Genomic DNA, 9,380 nt, shown 5'->3' on the forward strand with positions numbered 1-9,380 from the left:
CTAAAAGGGTCTGATTTCAGCCCATGAAGTCATTTTTAGTCATATTAACCATCCTAAAACCTATGAAATTCATTTTTGAACATTTAAGGGTAGTTTTCTTGATAAAAATAAGATTAGATTAGTTAAAGAAGACTAAGTTGAAGTTTAGGAAGGTTTAGTTTCATTATTAGATTTTAGACCTTAAAATTTCAAATTTTAGATTTTCTAAAGTTTTAGAAATTCCAAGTCATTGTTGGTGCAATGATAGAAGTCTGGAGTATATTTTGAGGGGGAGCTACTCCTTAAAGACATGAAAATAATTTTTAAAACCCTAGAAGGTTGTCAAACTTTCAATATGATGAATGTTCAAGGTTGAGCATTAGAAAACAATGGAAGATTGGATATCTTTGTTGTTTGTGTGAATGCTCTAGAATGAGCATTGTGAAGTGGGTTAATGCTCAAGGATGAGTATTGGAGACAATGAAAGGTATGAGACCTTCATTGTGATGTTGTGAACAACATATGAGGTTGTGAATGACGTATGGATAACTCTTCTAGGGAGAGTCTTTGATGTGTGCCAAAGGGGGAGAAAATGTAGGGTTTAAGTTAGGCATTCATTACCCGAAGGAGGAGTTTGCCCTCTAGGAAAGGGAGAGAATGAAGGAAACCCCTCATTCATGCTTTGGTATGAAGAAGAAGTTAAGACTATGAGATTAACCTAACTTAAATATATTGTCAAATATCAAAAAGAGGAAGATTGTTGGTGTAATTTCTATTGTCCAATTTCCCTAGGTCAAAATTGACCAGGTTGACTAAGCTTGAATTGGCTCAAGCTTGAGTTGTAATGTGTGAGTTTTGATATTTGGCAATATATGAAGATTGCTTTAACAATGCATGAAGATTGCAGGAACAATCGTCCGTTTGGGGAGATTGGTTAAGATTGACCAGTTTAATATGAAGAAGAGTCAAGTAGGTCAAGGTTGACCGAATACTTGATTGGGAAGTTCAATGGAAAGGTTGGCAGAAGATGAAAATCCAAGTGGATCAGTGTTGACCAGACACTTGGTGGGAAAGTCTTGGTAAGTGAAGCCAGGCAGAAGGGAAAGTCCTGGTAAGTGAAGCTAGGCAATTTAAAAGGCCTAGTGAGTGAAGCTAGGCAGATGGAAATCTTGGTGAGTGAAGGTAGGTGAAAGCCCTAGTGAGTGAAATTAGGCAGTGAGAAAGTCCTGGTAAGTGAAGCTAGACAATTTGAAAGACCTAGTGAATGAAGTTAGGCAGATGGAAATCCTGGTGAGTGAAGCCATGTGCAAAACTTAGTGAGTGAAGCTAGGCAGATGGAAATCTTGGTGAGTGAAGCCAGGTGAAAGCCCTAGTGAGTGAAGCTAGGCAGTGAGGAAATCCTGGTGAGTGAAGTCAGGTGCGTGGAAATCCAGGAGGGTCCAGGGTGACCGGGCATTTGGTGTTTGGAAGTCCAAATGAATCATGAAGGACCGGACACTTTGCACGAAACGATAAGTCCAAGTGGGTCAAAGTTGACGGGACACTTGGCATGAGGAGAAAAGTTCAAGTGGGTCAAAAGATTGACCGGATACTTAACACAAGGAGAAAAGTCTAAGTGGGTCAAAGGATTGACTAGACACTTGGTGACGAAGTTCCAGTAGGTCAAGGTTGACCAGATGCTAGGCATGGGTGAGTCCCAATAGGTCACGGTTGACTGGATGTTGGTACGAAACCCCTAGACTTGAGTTAGTCAAATTAGGATTGGTCAATCGATCAATCAATCGATTGAATTAGAGCTCAATCGATTAGCCGATCGATTGGGGCCACACCAATCGATTAGCCAATCGATTGAAAGTCATTCACACAGGAGAGCACTGTGCTCCCCAATCGATCAGTCGATCGATTGAACCACTCCAATCAATCAGTCGATCGATTGAGCCACTCTAATAAATCGATTGGGGTTTGATTTCTTGCAGTGATGTAAGGAAAAGCATAAATCAATTGGTCAATCAATTTCGGGGCTTTCTGTGATAGCACAAAAAACCTCTGGATCGATCATCTGATCGATCTAGCTACACCCAATCGATTGGGATATGACCGTTACGCAGGATGCAGGTTTTGGATGGCTGAGATCGCTGGGATCTGACGTAGCAATTGATTAGGAGGAGGCTCAATCGATTGGAGTCCTATATCGCGTAGATATAAAGGCGTCAATGAGGTTTAAATGAGACATCTCTTGACTCCATCTTCTCCTCTACTATTCGCCGGACCTAGAGCCTTGGAAAACAAGTGTTGCTGCACTTTTCAACTAGTCTAGAGGCATCTACAAGTTACAAGAGATCAAGCAAGAAGGTTTTCATTTGTTTTATCATGTATTTACTTCTTATTTTGAGTTGTATGTTTGTGAGAGTCTTGTATGAGGTTTCTTCACCTCCGATTGTTCCAAGAAGGAGTTTGTGTTCATAGTGGAGAGTGTGCACTGTGTGGATCCTTGAATTAGTCACCTCTTCTTGAGGTGGATACCAAGTAATTCCTTGTGTTAACATTGAGAGCTTGCTTCGAGTCTATTCCGCTGTAAATCATCATCATCAAAGCGCGAGAAGCTATTCACCCCTAGCTCCGAAGTGACCCAACAAGTGGTATCAAAGCAAGGCCGCTCTTTACCGGACTCATCACGGAAGGGCAACGAGCTAGAGAAAGAAGAAGTTGAAACCCAAATTTCATTAAGTCAAAGACTTCATCAAAGGCTCAACTTTAAGATGGAATTATGAGATAGACTCAGCTTCGACACAAGGGTGCCTCCACCATTCACAATGATAAGCTTCGATTCTTGGAAATCAAGAATCGAAAACTTCTTCATGATGAAGATAAAGCAATGATTTACTCTAATAGAAGGTTTTGAAGCTCTAAAGGATAGCAAAGGCAAAATCATCAAGAAGAATAAATGGAGCAAGGAGCAAGTTCAAAGATGTGAGGCCAATGACAAAGTGACCAAGCTATTAGTCAATTTATTGCCTAGCGACATCTTGAGCAAGATAGGGGAATACAAAGACACCAAGGAGCTTTGGAGCAAGTTGGTGAAGATCCATGAAGAACCCTCCACTACACCAAGTCAAGAAAAATCTAAAGAGGGCAACTCATTGGATTAACAAAAGAGGACTCCGAGGTTGAGAGGTGCTCAATATCGGAAGAATAAGAAGTCGAAGAAGTTTCATTCTTAAAGGAGTGCAATCAAAAAGGTAAAGAGGGAGCATACTCTTTGTTTCATGTATAAGAGGATGAAGATGGAGAAGCCTCAACCTCAAGGATTGAGGGGGAGAGCGGAACATCAATACCGGATCAAGAAGAAGTCACTTTATCTGGATCAAATGGAGAAAGTACCACCCCTACAAGTAAAGGTATAGAAATTTCAATTGTAAATAATAAAGATCATATCATTTGCTTCGAGTGCAGAGAAAATGGGCACTATAAGAGTAAGTGTCCTAAATTGGCCAAGAAGAAGGGCCAAGTGGCATCAAAGGGCAAGGAGAAACCCAAGGAGGTCAACCTCATGCTACACAAGAGCAATGAGCATATTGTGTGCTTCTTGTGTAAACAAAATGGGCATTACCAAAGCCAATGTCCAAAGGGGAAGAATCCAACCAAAGTCAAAGGAGGAAGCACAAGTCAAAGGGGAGTTCTTAAGAGAAAACCTAAGATATCATTTATTGAACCAACTCCTTTAAGTAATAATAAAAAGCATGCTAAAAATAATTTATATCATTTCAATGTTATTTATCATGAAAATAGAAGGTGTGGTAGGATTAAAAAATATGTAGCTTTTCATGCTAGGACTATAGGGGATCTCGTGGCCGACTAGAAGGGGGTTGAATAGTCGGTGCCCCCAAATCATTCGCTTCCTACATATTCATTAGTGCGCAAGCGGAAATACAATAACAAATACAAATATAAACAAGTAAGAAATGCAAACCGCTAACACATTTATTTACGTGGTTCGGAGATAACTTACTTCTACTCCACGACTATCCGTAAGGTGGACGATCCCTGTGATCCTTCGGTGGATCAAGCCTGAGAACTCCGGCTAGCACGAACTCCTTCTCGATGGAGTAAACCTCACACAATCTTAATCAATACACCACACACCAATCACAGCTTCAAGGTAGACTACTAATAGGGGTTAACCATCTCTATTTCGTCAACCTTAACTAAGCTTCGAAGCCTTGGTTATATAGGCCATGAGTTGGAAAACCCCGCCTACCAGTCGACTGGTGAAAGTGCTAGTCGACTTCCCTCTGTGGAGATTCGACTGTTACAACCCAGTGACTCAATACCAGTCGACTGGTGAAAGTACCAGTCGACTGCTCCATATTGTCGAGTGAACAGAAGCATTTTGTTTGCTCCCAGTCGATTGCTCAGTCAACTGTACCAATCGACTACCATTTCCATTAGTCGACTGGTACCCCGAGTACAATCTCTCAGCACTCGGACCCTCTCCGTTACGACTCACTTGACTCTTCGTTATAGCCTTAACCTCTTGCCTTCAAGCCTACTTCCTTTGGCTCTCGTCCCTCGGATGCACCCAATCCCGCAGCTCGTTCCAATGCCATCCTTTGCGTATGCCTCGAAGTCGCTTCCCTCGGCCCTTATCCTTGTTGCATTGTCCACGGTCCCTTGGATGCTCCTTTCTTCACCAAACCCAAAGTCATCAACCTGAGTCATATGTGTATCCTGCAAACCTTTATAACTCAAATACGCATATCAAATACAAGGGTGAACCTAACTTAAACTCTTTGCCCAAACACCAAAATACATGGTCACACGGACCATTGCGATTGCTCCAACAAGGACCATCTCACCAAAGGTTAGGAAGGTAAATAATAATCTAGGCAAAAAATTCTATGAATTTTAGATATAAGCCTAGAAATAGAAATACTCAAGGACTTAATGAAAAATTAAAATCTAAGGATTTAAGGATGGGAAACCAAGCCTTGAGGTCAAGGCTTGATAAATTGGAAAAGACCCAAAAAAGAATAGAAAATATCTTTTAAGGGGAAAAATGAGCACAACCTAGGTTTAGGAATACAAGAGTCATCCTATGGCCATAGAGGTTTGGGATACAAACGTAAAATCAAGAAGGATGTGTCTTCTTATCATAGAGTTTCATATAGTTATAGAACTAACCCTAGGTCTAGGAGTCAAGCCAATGTTACAAGGGAGGTCATCTCTAGAACTAACCTTGAGAAGACCAACGTGATTAAGGCTTCTAAGAAGCCTAAAAAAGTCACTAAGAAAGTCACAAGGGAAGTTATCCCTAGATTTGACCTAGAGGAGAGGAGCATAACCAATGTTTCTAAAAAGCCTAGGAAGGTCATTAGGAAGGTAACTAGGGAAGTTATACCTAGTGAATACCTAGAACACTCAAGGAGCACCAATAAATTTTGGGTTCCTAGGAGTATATTCTCTACACCCTAGATGAGTTTAGAGAGTGTCAACTTTAATTGGAAGGGTAGTTAACCTAACCTTGAAAAAGTTGATACTTGAAAGTCATTTTCAAGGTATTGTTACACTTAAAAATAAAAAGAATTAAATGATTACTCCTGGAAAGAGTAAAATATGCCAAATTTTAAGGAATTGAACTTAATTTAAATTGACACAAAATAGAAAGAGTCAAGTTGGGATTTTGGTATTTTCTTAAGAAGATAACGGTAATATAGGATTAATTTTAAGTTAGCAAAGATCTATAGATATTTAGATAGATAATCTAGGTATATTTATGTCACGCCCCAAAGGAGTCTCTGCCAGACAAAAATCCGACAGCACCTCCTCTGTACGGCTGACAATCTGAAGCATCACTACAAGCAAAATACATCAGCCACATGCGGCTGGAATATTTATATACACAACCACGCAGTTATAATAACAACCCACACGGCTGGAATGAAATAATCACAACCACGCAGTTATATATAAAACAGCCTACACGGCTGTACCAAAAACCAACACAGCGGAAACACGAAAACGGAAAGCCCACACAAGACAAATAGATACAATGCATGCCGGCACGGCTTAAACACAAATACAACACCAAAACTATAAGATAGCCACATGGCTATACACAAATACAATGCCAAAAATAAGAAAAGAATATACAAAGAAAGCAAGCGCGATCTTCGGATGTGACGTAGGACCCGGCAGACAGGATACTCCGAGCGACACTCCAACCATCTACCTGAAAACATAAATGTATACATGCGGTGGTGAGTATAGGTAACTCAGCGGGTAATAGACAAGATAGTGCATGGTCTATGAATAAAACATGGAGATCAAAAGTATACAGTCTCAGTAGGGAATAAGAACATGATCATACTATCATAATCAATGCATCTGAACATACCTGACATAATAACCTGACATAAACTGTACAAACCATAACTAACATAATGACAGATACATACCCAATCTGGAATCGACACATAGTACAATGATCAGTAAACTCACCAGATCTGCAACAGATATACCCGTGACACCTGTGCAATATAAGTACGACTGCATATACATGTAAAATAAATGACATGTATACAGCATGGCAACCAAATGCAACAACCATATCTCAATCAAGTGCAACAACGACAATCACATGCAACTAGTATCTACTAGGCATGTATGCAAGTATATATCCACCGATGCACCGCGCATCATATGCAAATGTGTATGCATGCTCCATGGTCACCCCCGACACCTCTCCAGACACCACGACCCCAGTATGGCCGAGAGGCTTGGGTCCGTGACAAACCGTACAAACCTCACGCACGTAACCGCTATAAAGCGACTGAGGCGATAGTATACTATGTAGTTATCTAACTACATAGCTAAGGGTCCCTGACCACTCACAACTCAAGCCCTCTGACTACTGTACCCTCAAGATCCACTACTCCAGAGTGGTCGAGGCTGACAGAGTAAAAATACTGAGAGCTGAGTAAGCGCGACAGGACATAGCTCCACTCCCAGCTACCACTCTCCATCAGTGGTAGAGTGGACAACTATAAAAACTGACAACCCTCTCAACTACAAAGGAGACGATAGTCGTCAGTATGCAATGAATGATGAACATGATATATATATAATCATGATACAGACACCGTCATCATCCATGCAAACTCTAACTCCACATAAGCACTCCACAACATGAATATAATCGTCATGGTAAATCTACACATCCCACCAAATACATGTACACAACTACACACGTATAATCAACCAAAACTCTCCACTGATCCCACTGGACACATATGCACAGAACGTAAGTACAATCAACATGTATCCTCCAATAATAAACACATCAAACACGTGTATAAACCACAAACATACAATCAACACAACTCCTCTAATCATCACACCGGACAAATGTGTACACGACATACAAATGGACAATCATCATATGAACACTGCCAACGAACCATACACTACCATACACACTCTACATGTGCACAAATACCACAGAGTATAGATAATCCAAAGTGTAGACTGTATAAGAATTAAATAGATCATCATAAGGGTCAAGCATAAGTATCAAGCAGGAAAATAGCCAACGAACATGATATAAGGTAAAGCAGCCTAAACCATCACATAATAACCATGCACTAAGCTCAATAAAAATCTACATAGAGGCAAAGGAAGAAATACCCGCCTTAAAATGTAGATCGTGCCAAGTAATCCCGCGTCGAGACCCTCGTCCCGAATCCAAGTCCTGTAGCAATCAAATATTTATATTTTATTTAGCTAAATTTATATGAATTAAATAGCTAAATAAAATCCCTAACCCAATAGGATCACTCCAATCAAAACTGATCTCTGACTAATCCTCCAAATCAACACATTATTTAATTCCAATAACAAATCCATCTCTTAAATACCAATCCACCACATAATGAAATCCACCCACAATAACCTATCATAAAATTAAATCTCCATCATTAATCCACAACAACCTAACATCTCAATTGATTTCCTTAATTCTCACTAATCGATCACTAATCAAATCTCCTTATAACTCCTTCAATCTTCCCAAACATAACCTACCAGTCATCAATTAATCCAACACAAGAGCATCCAACTACAACGAATCCCTCTACATGCTTCCATGTGCTCTAAACTAAACATGAACTAATATCCATTAACAGCACTGATAGAACAGAGCAATAATAGAAGGATCTAGAGATACATCACCAAAGAAAGCTCACCTAAATTGATCCCCACCTCTTCAATCGAGACCTCCACAGCTACTAGAAGTGAAGAGACAGTGAATGGCAACAAGGAAGTCCACAATCCATGCATTTCTCTATTCTAAAACAAGAAGAACAAGAAATCAACCGGGCAATCTATTCCTCACCAAAAATCCAAGAACAAGAATAGCACCCATTACCTCTTTCTCTTCAGTCGCTGGTGTTGATCACAGATCCAACGAAGAAAGTGATCCCTAATGGAGCTGTGGTGGCCGAAACCCAAAACACCGTCACTGCCTCCCAAAAACCATTACCCAATCAATACTATAAAGAAGATTGAACGCTCAAATTCACAACCAGATCCAACCACTTACCTCCAAGATCATTGCTAGGGCACGGTTGATGGAGAAATTGTGTCGGTGTAGCTACGATGTCGGGATCAAGAGGGTGGCTGGAATCTTAGCAATAAGGTAATCAAAATTCCAATGATGATGAAGGGTGCCCGAGTAAGAGATTGTTGCTGGTTGCAAGCTCGTGGCCGGTCGGCACGATCGTGGCGACGCCGAGAAGAAGGGCGATCGGTATCCGCGAGATCGAGAGAAGGAAGGGGTTGTGCTGACGGTGAAGAAGAGAAGATGATCGAGACGGCTCGGAGACGATGGTAACAGCTCTGGAAGGGAGGATTTGCGCCAGCGACCGTGGTCTAGGGCTCGAATCTCCCCCTCTTTTGACCGAGATACTGCCCGCGCAGATACGATGACTCGTGAGGAAGCACGACCACCGGACGAACTCCAGCGGTGGAGGAGAAGGATGCTCAGCCCCGACGATCAGCCCCCCTATGGCATCGGCGTCAGCGTCGGGGAAGAGGGTGTCGCGCGAGCATGGGGCTTCGGGAGAGATGAGTCGGGGAGGAAAGTGAATTGGGAGGAAAGAAATTAAAGAAAATAAAACCTAGGTTTAATTTAATTCACCTTAAGTTAAATCCTTAATTAACTCCCATTTAAATGGGTATCCCAAATAGGCTCCGCTTAGCCCCCCATTCATCCTTCCAAAATAAGTCATACGGCTCCGTTTAAATCCCGAAAAATTTCTAAAAATTCCTGAAAAATCCAATAAGATTTTTCGTCCAATAACATTTATTATTTAATTTTTGCGATATCTTACAATTTATTTATACTA

The sequence above is a fragment of the Zingiber officinale genome, chromosome 2A, assembly GCF_018446385.1.
Source record: "Zingiber officinale cultivar Zhangliang chromosome 2A, Zo_v1.1, whole genome shotgun sequence".
In the NCBI taxonomy this organism is placed as follows: Eukaryota; Viridiplantae; Streptophyta; class Magnoliopsida; order Zingiberales; family Zingiberaceae; genus Zingiber; species Zingiber officinale.